This window comes from Bidens hawaiensis, unplaced genomic scaffold (genome assembly GCF_021521415.1).
Source record: "Bidens hawaiensis isolate Kalapana, Puna unplaced genomic scaffold, B.hawaiensis_p1.1 tig00022664_1, whole genome shotgun sequence".
In the NCBI taxonomy this organism is placed as follows: domain Eukaryota; kingdom Viridiplantae; phylum Streptophyta; class Magnoliopsida; order Asterales; family Asteraceae; genus Bidens; species Bidens hawaiensis.
The window spans coordinates 236955-253998 of NW_027493531.1; the positions used below are offsets into that span (position 1 = coordinate 236955).

Consider the following 17044-nt stretch of genomic DNA (forward strand, 5'->3'; position numbering starts at 1 on the left):
GAACCGAACTGAATTGAATTTATATTTTAATTTCAGAATACTAATCAAAACAGATTTTGAATAAGCCAAATTGACATGCGTTCATTGTTTAAATTAAAACCAGGAACCTAGTCCGACAAAAGTCACAAATTACCAAAATAGAAACGTAAAGTTTAATTACCAAAAGCACATTTCTATTTAGTGACATATCTTGACAAAAATAATTTTAAAAAGTGAAAAAAATCGTGCCTGATGCGCTGGTACCGGTTCAAATGGTCATATTTAGCAAATTAGCCCACGAAAATACTACCTTATGACAAAAGGTTTGTACCATTCAACTCCAGCTTTAACATGCCGTCTTAGACTATTGTAGCACCAGACAAAAGAGTACCAAGGCCAATGCTGCAATTAAAAATTCAGTCATATAAATAGTAGTTAAAGAAATACAAAAGGCATTACTATTATACTTAGTGAGTGGATATATGAACCAACCGTAGAAAAAGAAACATATTGTTTTCCTGATTGCAACATGTAATCACCCCACTTCCTGCAAACAAGTGTTCGTATTACATCATGTTGAAGTCCTCAAAATGGTAAAATTAAAATTAGAAGGTTAAAAAAACATACCAAGATCCGCGTCCTTAAACGGACTACCACTCGCATAAATGATATGCTTACCCACAATAGAAAATGCTTCATCAGGGGTGCATTCAACTGTCACGAAACCTAATTTTGAAACGTAAATAGCTCTCAATTCAGGTTGGTTAAGTAGTTTCTACCATACTATTGGTAGTGGGATTTAATAGTGTAGATATTGTTGGTCTGCTGTTGAACCTTTAATAGCTTCTGAAATCTAAACAAAATAGGAAAGAAAAATAGCATGCTTGAAGTTGAACCATTAAAAGCTTCTAATATCTACACAAAATAGATAAAAAAAAATTATAAATGAGACACCTAAGCATGTTTTAACACATATGACTGATAGAGAAATTATCAATCTTTCAAGACTTTTATCAAGAGCAAAATCTAAACTCTTTGTCAATTATCAAATCAAACGATGTAAAGCTGCTTTTATTTTTAGCTAAATTAAGTTGTGATCTTCCTTCTTCCAATAGCTTGTTAGTTTCTTTATACACCTACAAAGAAACAATTTCCAAAAATATCTATTAAATGAATATGAAAATTATACTAATAATTTCTTTAACAAAATTCATAAGAATCCCGATCTCCGATGAGAACCAGTACATCCACCGCAGCCCTTCATCCTTATTTTGATTATGAAAAAGCTGAGGTTGCATATGAATCCAACGAATCAAATCCTCAGAAAATGAGAACCTTAAAAACCAAAATTAACCCCTTGAATTCAAGCTATATAATCAGTTTGAAGTAATCACACACTAAGATACTAATAGATAAAAAAAAAAGTGCTACGGTGAAATCTTCACAAATTTTTACACTACAATGGCACATCAAAAGTACACTGAACGCTCTAAGAGCATAGAACTCATCAGCATATCTAAGAGAATGACAACATTATCTGAAGCTTCAACTGCAAATGTAATAATAAAATTAGGTCAAACTGGATTCATATTATTATACCTAAAGTTGATTCAAAAGTGATATAACAGCATTATATGATATTTTGCATCAATACAAAAGATATAACTAAGATACACCAAACATGTTAAATCCAATCATACGCCAATTTTCAAGACATGAAAAAAACCCTAAACTGGATTAATTAAATGCAACCTTAGAATCAATTGAACCAAATACGTAAAGCAAATCAAAGAAGATAATACTTACCTGGTTTTCGTGTTGCGAAGGTGGGGAAATGCCACGGGAGTGGAGTTCGACATTGGAGTTGAATGTGCAGAACACGATGGCTATGCTTTTATCGGATATAGGATATGAGATATCGCGAATTGAAGAAGCAATTAACTTCAGACGGTTAATGCTGACGATGCCTGGTTGTTAACGGATAAAGAAGGATGATTTGAATGCGCCGGAGATAATCAATTGCGTTGGCGTTTAGTAAACTGGCTAGGACTACCGGGGTATCTAATCCCATTCGCTCCCCTAGCTACTTTCTGACTTGCTCCTACGGAACCAAGATCGAAAAGATTGAAAAAATCAGTCATTCGCAACCACTGATGAAGGATTCCTCGAAAAGTTAAGGATTAGTAATTTTTTTAGAAGTCGAACAACTCAAAAGATAAAGAAGTATCGTTAATTACTTCATGCTCGTTCCAAGTTCGAAGTACCAATTGTACAAATAAGAATCCACTTCGTTACATTATTTCTTTTTCATATAGATAGATATAGGATCTATGGAGCAATTACTTAAAAGTACATTTTGTGCTAAAGCCCTTCCTATCTGATAGAAAAGGATCCCATGATATCCTACTTTTGATTATAATAAATAAATAAAATTTTATTATTTGATAAAGTGTCGTGTGTCGGTTCTAATAAATAAACTAATAGAACGGGGGTTTGGACTTTAGAAGATGAAATAAGAAAATGGAATGGGTCTTAGGTCCATGGGCTTAAGGGAGTATAAATACCCCTTAAACCCTTAACCTTTCCATTTTATCTATCTTTACATCATAGCCTACACCATCAAAAACACACATAAACACCATCCTATAACCCGAGCCAAGATTTGAAGGTGGAAACCCAAACCCGTTGGTGCTAGATCGTCGTGAAGAACCAAAACAACATCAAGGCTTAACCGTGTTCATAGTTCGACTCGTTTAAGGTACGTATATAATTAGGAATCATTCATTTAGTCCCGGATTCATTTAGATAATCTTAGATCTGTATACATATGGTGAAAGCGAACCAAACGTGATGATTCTTGCTGAAAACCATTAACGATTGATAGGTTAATTGCTAACCTAAAGAACCCGTATATATATGCCTAAATCGCACCCCATAAACACGAATGTTTAGATGAATGAAGGGTTAGGGTTTGTTGGTGCTGGGATTCCGAATCCAACGGTACCTAAATCGTGTTATATGGTTAAGAAACGAAGAATTATTGCAGATCTAATACCTGTTGACCGTTTACTGTTCTTGACGATTTTGACTTTGACCTCTGAGTCAAAGTCTGGATAAGATTGGAGTAATTCGTTAGGATAAGGTAACGATTAATTAACCCAATTCGTAATGGCAAGATAACGAATTAGTTCGCCAATTCGTTATATCCAAATAACAAATCAGTTTCCCTAGTTCGTTATGATCAGATAACGAATCAAGTGATTCGTTACCCACCAAATTCGTTAGGATAACTAATTAGGCTAGCGAACTAGGATAACGAACCTGATAACGAACCAGGTGATTCGTCACGCACCAATTCGCTATGTTAAGATAGCGAACCAGACTAACAAATCAGATCACGAAAGATAACGAATTAGTTAATGAATCGAGCTTAATTCGCTATAGCAAATGAGTTAGCGAATTAGATAATAAATTAAAATCCTAATGGAAAATGTGTTAAGACAGTTAATGAAAATAAATTTTTTCCATCCAGAGGCTCTTCCAGGGGCGCCCCTAGAACCCGGCTGCTAGGGGCACTGCCCCCGGACCCCCGTTCGTTAGGGGCAATAATTAAACTAAAAACGCGATACGGGTAATGATAGTTAAATTGATACGTGTAATTGTTATACAGTTAGTCGTGCACAGCTCAAGAAAGGAATAACCATAAACGGTGAACGTAACCGCATTTAGGTGAGTTTCTAGCCCCATTCCTTGTTATATTTTCGGCGCTGTGTGCATACTCGATGTGATAGTTAATACACTTACCTTAAATGATAAGTGTATGCCATGTATGATTTGTATGTTATTTATGTACATTTAAATGTGAATGAAAGCTTATCGGTGCGTGAACGATCTTCGGATATTGCATACACTTTCAGGTGATGTTTTGATGATATGATTGTATATGTGATGGATGAATGATGTATGTACGTATGAAACTTACAATTCTATTGATGGAAATGTATGTCATGATAGTAGGAAAGGAAGGGATACCGGACCCTAATAATATCTGATGATGGAGGGTACCGGATCCTAATAATATCCGAGGATGGAGGGTACCGGACCCTTAATAATATCCGAGGAAGAAGGAAGACCGGGCCCTAATAATATCCGAGGATGGAGGGTGCCGGACCCTAATAATATCCGAGGTATGTAGGGCGAAATGCTCTTTATTATGTAAGGATAGTTATGAATGTATATGGAAGAATGATGGGCATGTTAAGTATGTAAAGCGTACCTTCGGGCGCGTATATGTGTATGTAAAGTGTCACACCCCAACCTACGGCGGAAATGCCGAGGCGCGAGCTGATTGTCACAGCTCTCAAGGTTACTATCATGCACAATATAAGTTTCAATATCTATTTAATAATTTCAAATAAAACAAATATTCAAGTACAAAATACAACTTATTAAACAGACAACAATTACAAATTTAATTCTTGATTGTATCTTCCTAACTTAAATTCTTCACTTAGTATTCACCAACCTGCATTAAATTTCTACGATAACCTGCATATGCGTATAAAACAAAATTTTGTCAACAACACATGTTGAGTGAGCAAACACACCAGTTTAGTTGTACATATAGTATATATAACAAAATACGTAGCTGCAACAAGTCATATGAGAATAACAAATTAACCAAATGAGCAAGTATAACTGAGATGTCGAGAAGCACAAAGGCTAACGACTGGTGTATGATCATACTAGACTGAGATTATGTTGGACCTCTCCGAATGCGGAAGCATACAAAGCAAATAAGCACATAAACAAGTAAGGTATAAGTTGTTAACACATAAGACAAAGTTGCGGTTTTTGAGTATAAGTATATATAAGAAATATAATTTACGCATATGTCCCCAAAACGTTGAAAAAGAAGTAAAATAGGGGAATGTGGTACTCACCTCAAAGACGAACAAAAGACAATTACGATGGCAATGAGAATGACGATTTGCGGGAATCGCGCATTGACGATAAGGTCTAAAGAGGAAAATAGAATATGGATACGGTAAGTTAATGAACTAGATCGGATGAGAGAGTTTGATAGTTATGATTTTTATTAGTTTATATTATATTATTAGTTTAAATCCGATTAAAAGTATATTATGATACTTAAATTATATAAAAATATTATATTAATAAAATACATCTTTAAAAATTATAAGTTTGTTAAAGTATATAAGTATATATAAAGTTTGCTTTTTGTACATATGTGTGTGTGTATATATATATACACACACACACATTTTTATTAATAATATAGCTCCCCTTTATATTAATATTGTAAATAATAGATAATAATTAATAAATAATGATATTTATATAAAATAAGATCTTTTATAAAATACGTAAGCTATAATTTTACTATGTGAATTAACAAAGCCGTATTATGTATTCTAAACTAAAACCTTACTCAAATATCTATCAAAACCTTATAAAAATCTTTATTAACACCTTTACAAATCTTTTAATTATCTAATATATATATTTACATATAATATATACATATATATAGCGTATAACAAAGTTCGGGAAATTATTCGGTTTATGTCGGTTTATAGATAGATTGGTTTATTAATATATTTATATTATAAATTATTTGATTTAATGATGTTTCTTTGAATTAAAATGATTAAAAAAAATCCTTCAAAAACGGGCTTGGGGTGGCTTGAACCCGCGCCCCTAGATAAAAAGGCTCTTAACACATGCACCCCACGCCAACTGAGCTGGGGTGCTAGTTGATTACAAACCCAAGCAAAAAAGAAATATTTAAACACCCTGTTGAAAAGCTATGAACACACAAACCCTAAATCAATCAGTTGGTTACACACGTTAATGATTGATCAGTTAAGATTAGGGCTTTTGAATAGCGAATTAATGCAAACAAAACCATACAATTAATTACCTATAATGAGACTGATTTGAAAGTTAATCAGATCGAACAAGGGCCGGCTATATCGCGATTACGAACGACTAACAACAGGCTGCGGCATCGAAATTGATTATGGGGCTTAGATTGGCGATGATGTATAGATAGGATCTGCACGTTTAATTGAGTTTTAACAATCGTTTGTATGTATAACGAAGTTAGGGTTAGGGTCGGCTAAGCATAAACGATTTGCAGATCAAAATTGATGGGTTTAACAAAATTAAAGTGTCGGTAGGATCGATTATAGAATGTATAACAATAAGCATTGACTGACGAAAATTACGCTTCAAGAAACATAAACGGGTCACGGGTCACATGGATACGGGTCCGGGTAAACGGGTATAACAATATTAATATCAAATTTGCAATTTAGTCCTTGTAATAATGAGGTGGAAGCATATAGAGGTAAAAGTTTTAGTTTGGGGTATTTTTGCCAATATTTGAAAGTTTATATAATATTAAATAATGAAAAATATTCTTGATAAACGTGATAAAAATTAACCCGAATGTCGAAATGGATTAGGTATTTAATATAAAATATTAACTTGAAAAACCGAGTTGTTACATAAAGTAAGTTATCTGATTAACTAGAACTCACTCAGCGTAGCTGAATTTTAGTATGCATACAGGTGAGTAGGATGAGACAGCTCGCTTGATGAAGACACATGGCATGGAATTAAAGATACTGGCATCTCAAGGAAATGTTATGATGTTTTAAAGACTATGTTTTGATTTTAAATAACTATGAATGCTTGTTAAGACAAGATTTGAAAGTTATGTAATTTGCTATGGTTGAAGTTTTATATTCCGCGTAAAGTTTTAATTAACTCTGATATTTAGAACTGCGTTTATGAGTAAATCCAACGTCCAAAGTAGGACACCGGTAACGGGGCCTTACATGAGTACTTTCCGGAGACATAATGAGACAATAAATATTACGGCGTCTCAATGTGAGAGAATATAGAAAGATGAAAAGGTGCCCATCTATATTATAATGTAATATAGATATAGATAATACATTGACTGGAAGTTACATTGATTCAAATGCACAACCCTTTTTTTTTAAATGAATGGTAAGAAATAAGATTTAATTACACAAATCGTTCATGTTATTTGGCCCAAGTCATACCTTAGACTCTGAAATTAAATCAACCATAGGTTTGCTTAAGTCCGCCAAAACTGAAAAACCATGGATAGTTACATCTTAGACCCAAAGTAAGTTGACCAGTGATAAGTTCATAGGTTTGTGTTCACAAGTCCACCAACACTCATAAACCGCAAGGATAGGATCACAAGTTTTTTTTTAAAAAAAAATTGCATAATATTTATTTTGTTTTGTCAATCCTAGTTATTTAGATAAATGTTTTTTTAGTTTAGTATGTACATTTAAACCTATAATTCCACCTTATACTTTTATTTCATTAGCATCAAGATTAAGTACGGATGACTGATTGTCGACCAATAACACGTACAGACTGTGAATAGTGACTTGAAGATAGTGATTTGAAGCTTGTTTTTTACTTAATTTTTGAATAATCTAATTTGATATTAAAAATTGAGAGTGGCATGAACAAAATCACATAGTGTAAGATATTCGAGGCAAGAAATGGTGTGAGATTAGTTATATAAATAATTTATTGACATCTTGTGATTACTTTAATCGAGAGTGTCATAAACATGCATAAAATAATGAAGAACAGATCTAGCCCGCTTACCAGTTCATAATTCAAACAAATCCCATCCATATTTCAGTTACTTGGCACATAAAAACAAAACCAAAACCCAAACAAGTATCATCAATGGGTGCATTGATGAAGCTAGTCGATGCAATCCTGTTCATCTTCTTCCTCATAATCGCACTTGGGGCCCCACTTCTCGATGCTCAAACCAGCCTGCCTTCCAACATGTTCCTGGACATCCTCGTACGACTCAACACCTGGTATACACACGAGTACGGAGATTATTTGGTCTTTGAAAAGCCCCGTTTCTTCGTTGGATTGTTTGGCTTGAGCTTCTGTTTGCGTGGCCTCTATCGATCACTTCATGATATGGGATTGTTGCTGGAACATCTTTGATACGTGCCTAACTGCATGTCCACAATCCTGCGTAGCTAACATGCACATTCACAACGTGGCCCTATATTAACCAATTTATTTAACTTCCATGTTTACATATTTCCTTATTATTAGTAGTAATGGTTTAGTGGTAGTTTATTTTATTTTTCTTGTAAGCCTATAAAATGGCATCATTGTTTAGTTAGAAGAAGGGAAGAAAAATGTTGCAAAGTTAGTCTTGTTCTTCTCTTATTTCTTTGGAGCTTGATCCACTCAACGGATTAACTATCTTGGGAGATTGACCATCTCGAATCGGTCTCTATCAATCTTGGTTGCCCACCACTTGTTTAATGTATGGTGTCTCTACTTTGACTTCTATGGTATTATTATCTTCCCATTCTTAATTTTTGTTTTCCCGTTTTGATGTGTGCATTAATCTAGTTTTATTTAGTATGAATTTAGGATTTATAAGTAGGATGTATGCTGATTTTAAGGTAAAAAAATTTAATTGGATATTTAATTGGCTCATAGAATAATTCATATTAGGGTATGACATATAGGGGTTGACAACGTGGAAGTATGGATAATCTGGTTTGCATTATTAAATCTTTCAGGCTGAGGTTTAACCTGTATAGCTTTCATTAAGGGACCACTTTCTTTCGTTCTTAAACCACTGTCATATTTTAATTTTTATCATGAATTGGTGATAACGATATGCTATGTGATATTGTCACATCATAATGTTAAATCATGAATTATTTGACGATTTTAAATCAGTAGAAATATGCTTGAGTTTCGAGACATTTCAAATATTATTTTAAAATAAGCTTAAGCTTTAGTTTTAGGTGAAAGAAATGTAAGGATACTAAACCTATCCCGAACTCAACCCTTTATCATCCACAATAGTGGCGATGATTGTACGTATAAAAAAACTTAATGCCGTGTCATGGTATACATTAATGTTGTATCATGGAGTACAAATTATGACATGAACTAAATCAGATAGTGATAACGTCTTTTTTAAGGCATATAAGTAAAAGGAATTAAACCTAGCAAGACTGCTATGAAAAGGAAGAAAATTACATGTATGATAATGATCCTTGAACCACTAGAACCTAGACATTTTGCATTTCCGATTCCTGCTACTATACCAAAGAAAAGAAAAATAAAAAATATCATCAAATATCATTTGTTTATTATGTGGGTTCTTATCAAATACCAAGTCGTTTATGAATCATAATAAAACCTATCAGATGACACATATATATAATCAACCCGATCGAACTTCAAAGCTGTATCCATGTCATCATCTCACCCAGTGTAGTAGACATCACCAATGTAAGACCAAGTCACGACACAACGTGACCCCATGTCTTATTAGACCATTAGGTAATTATTATATATAATAATTTGAAACTTTGGTGCCGCAAAGTCTCTATGGGCCACTTTACGGCACCTTATTGTTAGTAATTATTTTGTTTTGTTTTTATAGTTTAAGTCCGTAACGTATGTAACAAAAATCGATCCAAAATCAATTTTGTTTATGTTTTTTTGGTTATGGTATTGTAACAAAATAATGGAAACCGACCGGATTCGTGTAAACTCACCGGGTTTTGTTTTAGTTCTAGTATCATAGCGAACGTAATGAAAACCAACCGAATGCTTAATTTGAAACTTCGATGCCACAAAGTCCCTATGGGCTTATAGGTAGTATTTGTTTTGTTTTTTTAGTTCAAATCCGTAACGTAAGTAACAAAAATCGATCGAAAATCAATTTTGTTTATGTTTTGTTTTATTTTGGTTATAGTATCGTAACAAAATGACAGAAACCGACCGGATTCGCGTAAACTCACCGGGTTTTGTTTTGTTTTAGTTCTAGTATCATAGAGAACGTAACGAAACCAACCGAATGGTAATTTTTATTAGTTCCGGTACAACAACGAACGTGACAGAAACCGACCGAAATCGCGTAGACTGACCGCTTCAACACATGGGATCGATAACGGTTTGATTTTACCAACGTTCGATTTTTACCGACCGACTCTACCCCATTGTTCTTTTTTTTTTGTTTTAGTTCCAGTACAATAACACATGTAACCGAAACCGACCAAATTCGTGTTGGCTTACAATCTCAACGTTTGGGTTTTACCACCGCTCGAATTTTACGTACCTGCCCCCGCGCAACGCGCCGGATAAAATACTAGTTATATACATAGATAAATAATGATATGTCGGTGCCACAACTTTCATTTTTTGAATATTATATTAGTTAAGTTGTGATATTTATTCAAATCCTTTTGATAGTTAAACAATTTGGTTTGTTTGCCTTGATGGATGTCTATTTGTTTGTTTGACAATACCCTAAAATTTAAGGCTTTGAGACTCATATTCCAGCCATTCTTTTCTAACTTCTCTCATTTGGTTATTTGATGTTGTTTATGGTGGGTGATATTTATTGAACTTTTATTATTCTATTTGTTTTAAACATTTTAAGTTGAAAATATTACAATTTACGTCTATTTTCTGAATCAAAACGAACATATTCGATATCGGCCGAATTCGCATCGACTCACCACCGCAATGCCCGGATTTTAACGATCAAGTAGACATCATTTTAAATATATTATTTGTATCATAAGCTGCATCGTAACCAAGTTCATGTCATTTTGATTATAAGTTGTACATGCGCCGATACAATTTTAAACGTTTACATTTTTTTCTAGATTTAGTATCGGTGTCGTAACGAACTTAACTGATGCCGGCCGAATTTACATTAGGGCACCGTCACAACACGGCGGGTTGTTTTCGTAGTATTAGATTATTAAACAATATTTACGTAATCAATTTGTCTACATGGTACAAAAGAATCAGAAAAACCCGAACGTGACAAATTGAAATCCGAAAATTCGGAACGAGGATAAGCCATGGTGTAAGACTAGTTATATAATTTTATATTTAGATAATATTTTTGTAATCTTAAAAGTATTATTAATAATGTGTCATGCTAAACGTACCATCTCTTCTTCTATTTAAGTATTTGTCATGCCCCTCCTCGAGACTTTTAATTTCTTTAACAATGGGATGGAGAGATACATTTAGCATAGCATCCCCTTAATAATTTATCTTGTAAAATAATATAAAACAGATGTAAGGCAGTTACGTCTTAAGATCTCACACAATTTGAAAATCAATTGAATGGGGGCAGTAGTAATCGATGTTCATCTTGTTCCTCACAATCGCAATCGCAATCGCAGCCCCACTGCTGGATGGCCAGACATGTCTTCCTAATCCTATGTTCCCGGAGATCCTCGTACACCTCAAGACCTGGTACACCCACGAATACGGAGACTATCTGGTCTCTGAGAAACCCCATGTCTTCCTTGGTCGAGCTTCTCTTCGCGTGGCCCTTGTCCATGGCTTCCTTGTATGGGATTGTCGCTGGGAAATCTTGGCTGCCCACCACCTGTTTGATGTATGGTGTGTCCACTCTCACTGCGATGCTACTCTTCTTATTTTAATTGACTCCCCACTTCAGATTGACCCGCTTATTCAAACGGGTCGTGTTTTATGTTAAAACCAATCTAATTAAACAGAAGGGAGGATTCAAGTTTATATTTTGTTTGTTAAAGGCTCAAATACTAAGGTATGTAACTAATAAAGAAACAAGTCAAAGGGTTAAAAGTCACTCATGGCATAATGAAGTATTTCCCATCTTGTACCAAAAATAACTACTGTAATCATGTTAAACTTAAAATATAAATGACAACAAAAATAAAAATGATGAGAATTCTTAGATTTAAATGGTTGAGATTAAGTTAATAAATAAAAATTGATGGAAATGGCATGAAGGTAATAACCCACCTTTGTTGACTTTCACTATCCACATGCAATGCACATGTTAATTCCCCTATCATTTTAAAATGTCCATAACTTTTTCATACAACATTATTTTTTTTTAAAAAAAATTCATCATAATAATAAACGATTTTTATCATTAATATGAGTATCATATTCTTATATAAAAATTAAAAAAAAAATTAATGGGTTTTTTTAAGGGAAAATTACAGAAATAAACATATTTGACCAATAATTTATCAAAACAGACATGTCTATTTAGCTTACATCTCTCCAATCATTGGTTTTTTGACCAATAAACAGCTGACACGTCACCTAAGCCGGCTAAGGCGGCTAAGCCTTAGCCGCCACTTTATGGGCACGGAATTTTATGAAAAGTAAACGGGTCCCACCTTTAACCAATAAAAATTCGACACGTGCAAAGGCGGCTAAACTTAGCCTACATATATGGTTATTTAGCCGGCGTCTTTGACTCTTAGCCGGCTTCGGGATACGTGTCTATTTAGTTATCCGGCTTCAAATATTCCTTTTTAGCCAGCTCCAACTCGGCTTGTAGGCTAAGGCTTCACTTAGCCGCTTTTTTTTTCATTTAGCCGTCTAGTTTTAGCCGCCAAATTGAATATTTAACCAACCTTATTAAATATTTAGCCGGCTTCACTTAGCCGTCTTCTTAGCCGGTGTAAATTTAGCCGCCAAAATTGAATATTTTACCAACCTTACCAACTCTGTTAAATATTTAGCCGGCTTCACTTAGCCGTCTTCTTAGCCGGTGTAAATTTAGCCGTCAAAATTGAATATTTTACCAACCTTACCAACTCTATTAAATATTAGCCGGCTTCACTTAGCCGTCTTCTTAGCCGGTGTAAATTTAGCCCCCAAAATTAAGTATTTTTACCTACTCAATTATTTAGCCGGCTCCACTTAGCCGCCAATTTTTTTTCTCCTAGCCGGCATGTTTTAGCCATCAGCAATAAATACTTTACTTACCCCAAATTTAATTTTTCACCAACCATTTTTATAAAACTATACAACCATATTCACTACATTTTATTTTTTTTAAAACTATACAACAATAAATACTTTACCTACCCCAAATTTAATAGGTAAAGTATTTATTGCTAATGGCTAAAACATATTGGCTAGGAGAAAAAAAATTGGAGGCTAAACGAAGCCGGCTAATTAATTGAGTAAGTAAAAATATTTAATTTTGTAATTTTCCCTTTTTTTAATTGTGTTGTTTTTGTTGTTCATTGTGTCTTTTAGTTGAGTTTTCATATGAATTGTATTATAGATTTGATCATTATATTTTTCAATTTGTACTCATTTAATGACAAAAATTAAAATAAAGATTACGTAATTGTGTCGTTTTGTTGGTCATTAACTTTTAGTCATTGTGTAATACGTTCATTGTCATTTATTCAGATTGACATATGACAAATTCATTTAATTTGAGAAAAATTAGTATTGCGTTCATTGTATATTATGTTCAAGTCATTGTGTAATATGTTGTTTCCATTGTGTTTTGCGTTTCAAGTCACTGTGTTATATATGTTCACCATTGTGTCTTACGTTTTAGGTCATTGTTTTATATGTATTCACCATTGTGTCTTACGTTTTAGGTCATTATGTTATACGTATTCACCATTGTGTTTTACGTTTCAAGTTATTGTGTAACATGTATTAATCATTGTGTTTTATGTATTAGATAATTTGTTGTTATTTTATCATTATTTTTACTTATTATTATTACACAATGGTGTTTTAGTATTTAAAAAAAATAATATGATGAGTTAAAAGATACAATGACGAAAAAAGACACAATGATAAGCGAAAAGACACAATGACAGAAAAAGACACAACGGTGTGCGAAAAGACACAATGACGAAAAAAGACACAATGATAAGCGAAAAGACACAATGGAGACACAATGACGTAATTTTTGTTTTAAATTTTATATAACAAAAAGCATACTCATGTTAAAGATAAAAAAACGCTTGTTATTATGATGATTTTTTTTTAAAAAAAAATATCATACGAAAAAGTTATAGATGTTCTAAAATGATAGGTGTATTAACATATGCCTTGCATGTGAAGAGAGAAAATGTGTATAATTACCTCTATACCCTTTTCCTTTTGGTCCCCACTTAACACTTGTCAATTATTTATGGATTCTTACACTTCTCATTTTTGTTACCCTTTATAGAATAACTTGACCCTATTTAATTATTAATATTATTATGTATATGAATAATCATTTCATTTTCTTGCATTTTGTTTTCCACTCCAGGTTGCAATTCTGTCTGAAATGGTGGGATCCGGAAAAGCATCAGAAAAGCTATTACTGATGTATTACCCCTTCTTGGGTTTTGCAGTTTTAGCCATCTTACGTGGGCTCTTACCGCTTTCTGTAAAGTCGAATGCGACGCCCGCGTTGGTAAGGAAAAAACGAGCTTGAGTCCATTTACCAAAATCAACACTCATTTATCTTCTGCTGTTCTATATGTGGGTTCCCTTTCAACTTTTGTAGACTTTTCTATGATTGTATCACTAATTCGTTTTATCAACAAATGCTAGTCTATAACTTAATCTCCAGTGATGATTATGAAATTAATGTTAGTCTGTAACTTTTTAAGCTTCCTTATGTGTCACACAAGGATAAAATGGTCATTTTACTCTACTTTGTATAGGAAAAGAAAATAAACCTTTTGGTTTAATCAACTATCCAAATTCAAATAAATGATCGGTTTGTGTTAAAAGTTTTATAACCGTTCATATAGCTGTTAAAATTAAAGGACAAGATCCCTAATTTTTAAGAAATCACCCTATCATTCTATTCAAAATACTTGAAAGGAACATATATCTCCAAACTATTCAAATGAAAGTGATTGCAAACTACACCAAAGCTGCTATTCTTCATGTTGAGAAGAACTACATAGTCGAAGTTTAAACCAATCTTTTTGGGTCAAACAAAGGCGTATTGCATCATCAAGTGTAAGCCACGAGATTATCCTAATCACCACGTCCAATGGAACTTTAGCAAATGCCACCATAAGAAAGTTGTAGACACATACGAACTCAGAAAGCACCTAAATATGTAACTCATCAAGTCGACAAATATAAGACGGCTCTACCTCTCAACTTTTATGTTTTTACAACCCTTCACCCTGTAACTAATTTTATAGAGAAAATCGATACCGAAAGACGAATCTAAGAGGCAAAGTAGAGCATGGCTTATATTAATAGGAGCATTATTGTACCCTTTCTTGCTTAAGATGAAGATTATGTCTATTAATGGTAGTGATTAACATATATAATTACAAATGAAATGTGCTAACATATAAACAATGGATACAATATAGAATTCAATTATAAAATTTATTATTGAATTTTTTGCTTCGGGTCTACTTTGTTTAAAATATAGTATTATGGTGCCTGTAAATTAAATTCCTTATTGCATTACTCGGCATTTAAAGTTGGTCACAAATCATCAAAAGTAGATGTTTTTGGCAGCATGTCTACATTCGGGATTAGTTTACTTTCTCCAACAAACACACCTAGGTTAGATTAGAAAACATAATTAAGTTAAGGATCAACATTCAAGCGGTGACCCAATGGTAAGCGTTTAATTCCCATCTACATGAGGTCTAATGTTTGAATATTTTTCCTTGGTTTGCTATCATAATCCCTTAAATGCTTTTTTACAACACAAACTACTACTTACTTGATCTTATTAATTATTAGGGTCCCATGTGTTTTTTGATTGCGAGATCTTATTGTTTAATTAAAAGCTGAGAATCAATTTACTACTTAGTATCAAAGAGAACCTTATTTCAAGTTTAATTTATAATGAGAAATTTGCAATTTGCCTCCCTGGAATATATCGTTGCTGGATGGAATAACCACTGAAAACAAAATTGCGCATTATGCACGTCTGTGATATTTTGGCGGGGCAGTCTGTGCCATTCCCGTCAGTTGACTGACCAAAAAAGGTTGAAATAACCATTATACCTTTGAGCCTATAATTAATTTTATAATTTATCGCGTAGCAGGCGTGGTTCAAACCGGCGACGTCTTGGTTAACAACAAACAAAACAAACCATTTGAACTAAACTAATGTTTATTATATCTATACAACATGAAATATATATTCCTCACTTGGTTAAGGACTTCCTCCTCATAATCATCATCTCCCAACTTTTTTTTGCAAACTTTTTTTTAAACCATTTTTTACCCGAAAACAACAATTTTTTTTATACAAAACTATAACGAACCATTTTTTAGTAAACTTTTCACCCGAAAACAATCAAACGAACCGTTTTTTGGTAAACTTTTCACCCGAACACAATGAAACGAGCCGTTTTTAGTAAACTTTTCGCCCTAAATCAACCAAACGATTCATTTTTTAGTAAAATTTTCACCCGAAAGCAACGAAACGAGCCGTTTTTAGTAAACTTTTCGCCCGAAAACAACGAAACAGACCGTTTTTAGTAAAATTATCGCCTGAAAACAACCAAACGAGCCGTTTTTAGTACAATTTTCGCCCGGAAAACAACGAACGGGCCGTTTTTTAGTAAAATTTTCACTCGAAAACAACCAAACGGGCCGTTTTTTAGTAAAATTTTCGCCCGAAAAACAACGAAACGAGCCATTTTTTAGTAAACTTTTCGCCCAAAAACAACCAAACGACTCGTTTTTTAGTAAAATGTTCACCCGAAAACAACCGAGCCGTTTTTTAGTAAACTTTTCACCCGAAAACAACCAAACGGCCGTTTTTAGTAAACTTTTCGCCCGAAAACAACCAAACGACCCATTTTTTAGTAAAATTTTCACCCGAAAACAAAGAAACGAGCCGTTTTTAGTAAACTTTTCCCCTGAAAACAACCAAACGAACCCCAAACCCCAGCCCGAACACAATGAACACAAACATTCTTTTATATATATTACACAAACATAATACATAAACACATATATCAAAACACATATATCAAAACACCCGAATTATAAACTTCGGGATTTTACATAAAACGTGTCGACCCCGAACACTACGGAACACTACAGAAGGAGAAGGGGTCAAGATTCCACCTTCTTCGTAAGGCTAAACGGGCTTCACCGGCGAACGTAACAACCAAACGAAAGGAAATTCTCCGAATCCGGATCCGGATTCAGAGACTCAATCCAATCAGGACTC

At 33.6% G+C, this 17044-nt stretch overlaps 1 pseudogene across 1 annotated transcript; it reads left to right on the forward strand.

Moving 5' to 3' along the window:
- The first annotated feature begins 7711 nt into the window (after nt 1-7711).
- On the forward strand, nt 7712-15161 carry LOC143565942 (uncharacterized; annotated as a pseudogene). The gene is made up of 4 exons (XR_013141153.1): nt 7712-8013; nt 8326-8381; nt 14144-14290; nt 15039-15161. The product of XR_013141153.1 is annotated as an uncharacterized LOC143565942 (transcript).
- The last annotated feature ends 1883 nt before the right edge of the window (nt 15162-17044 follow it).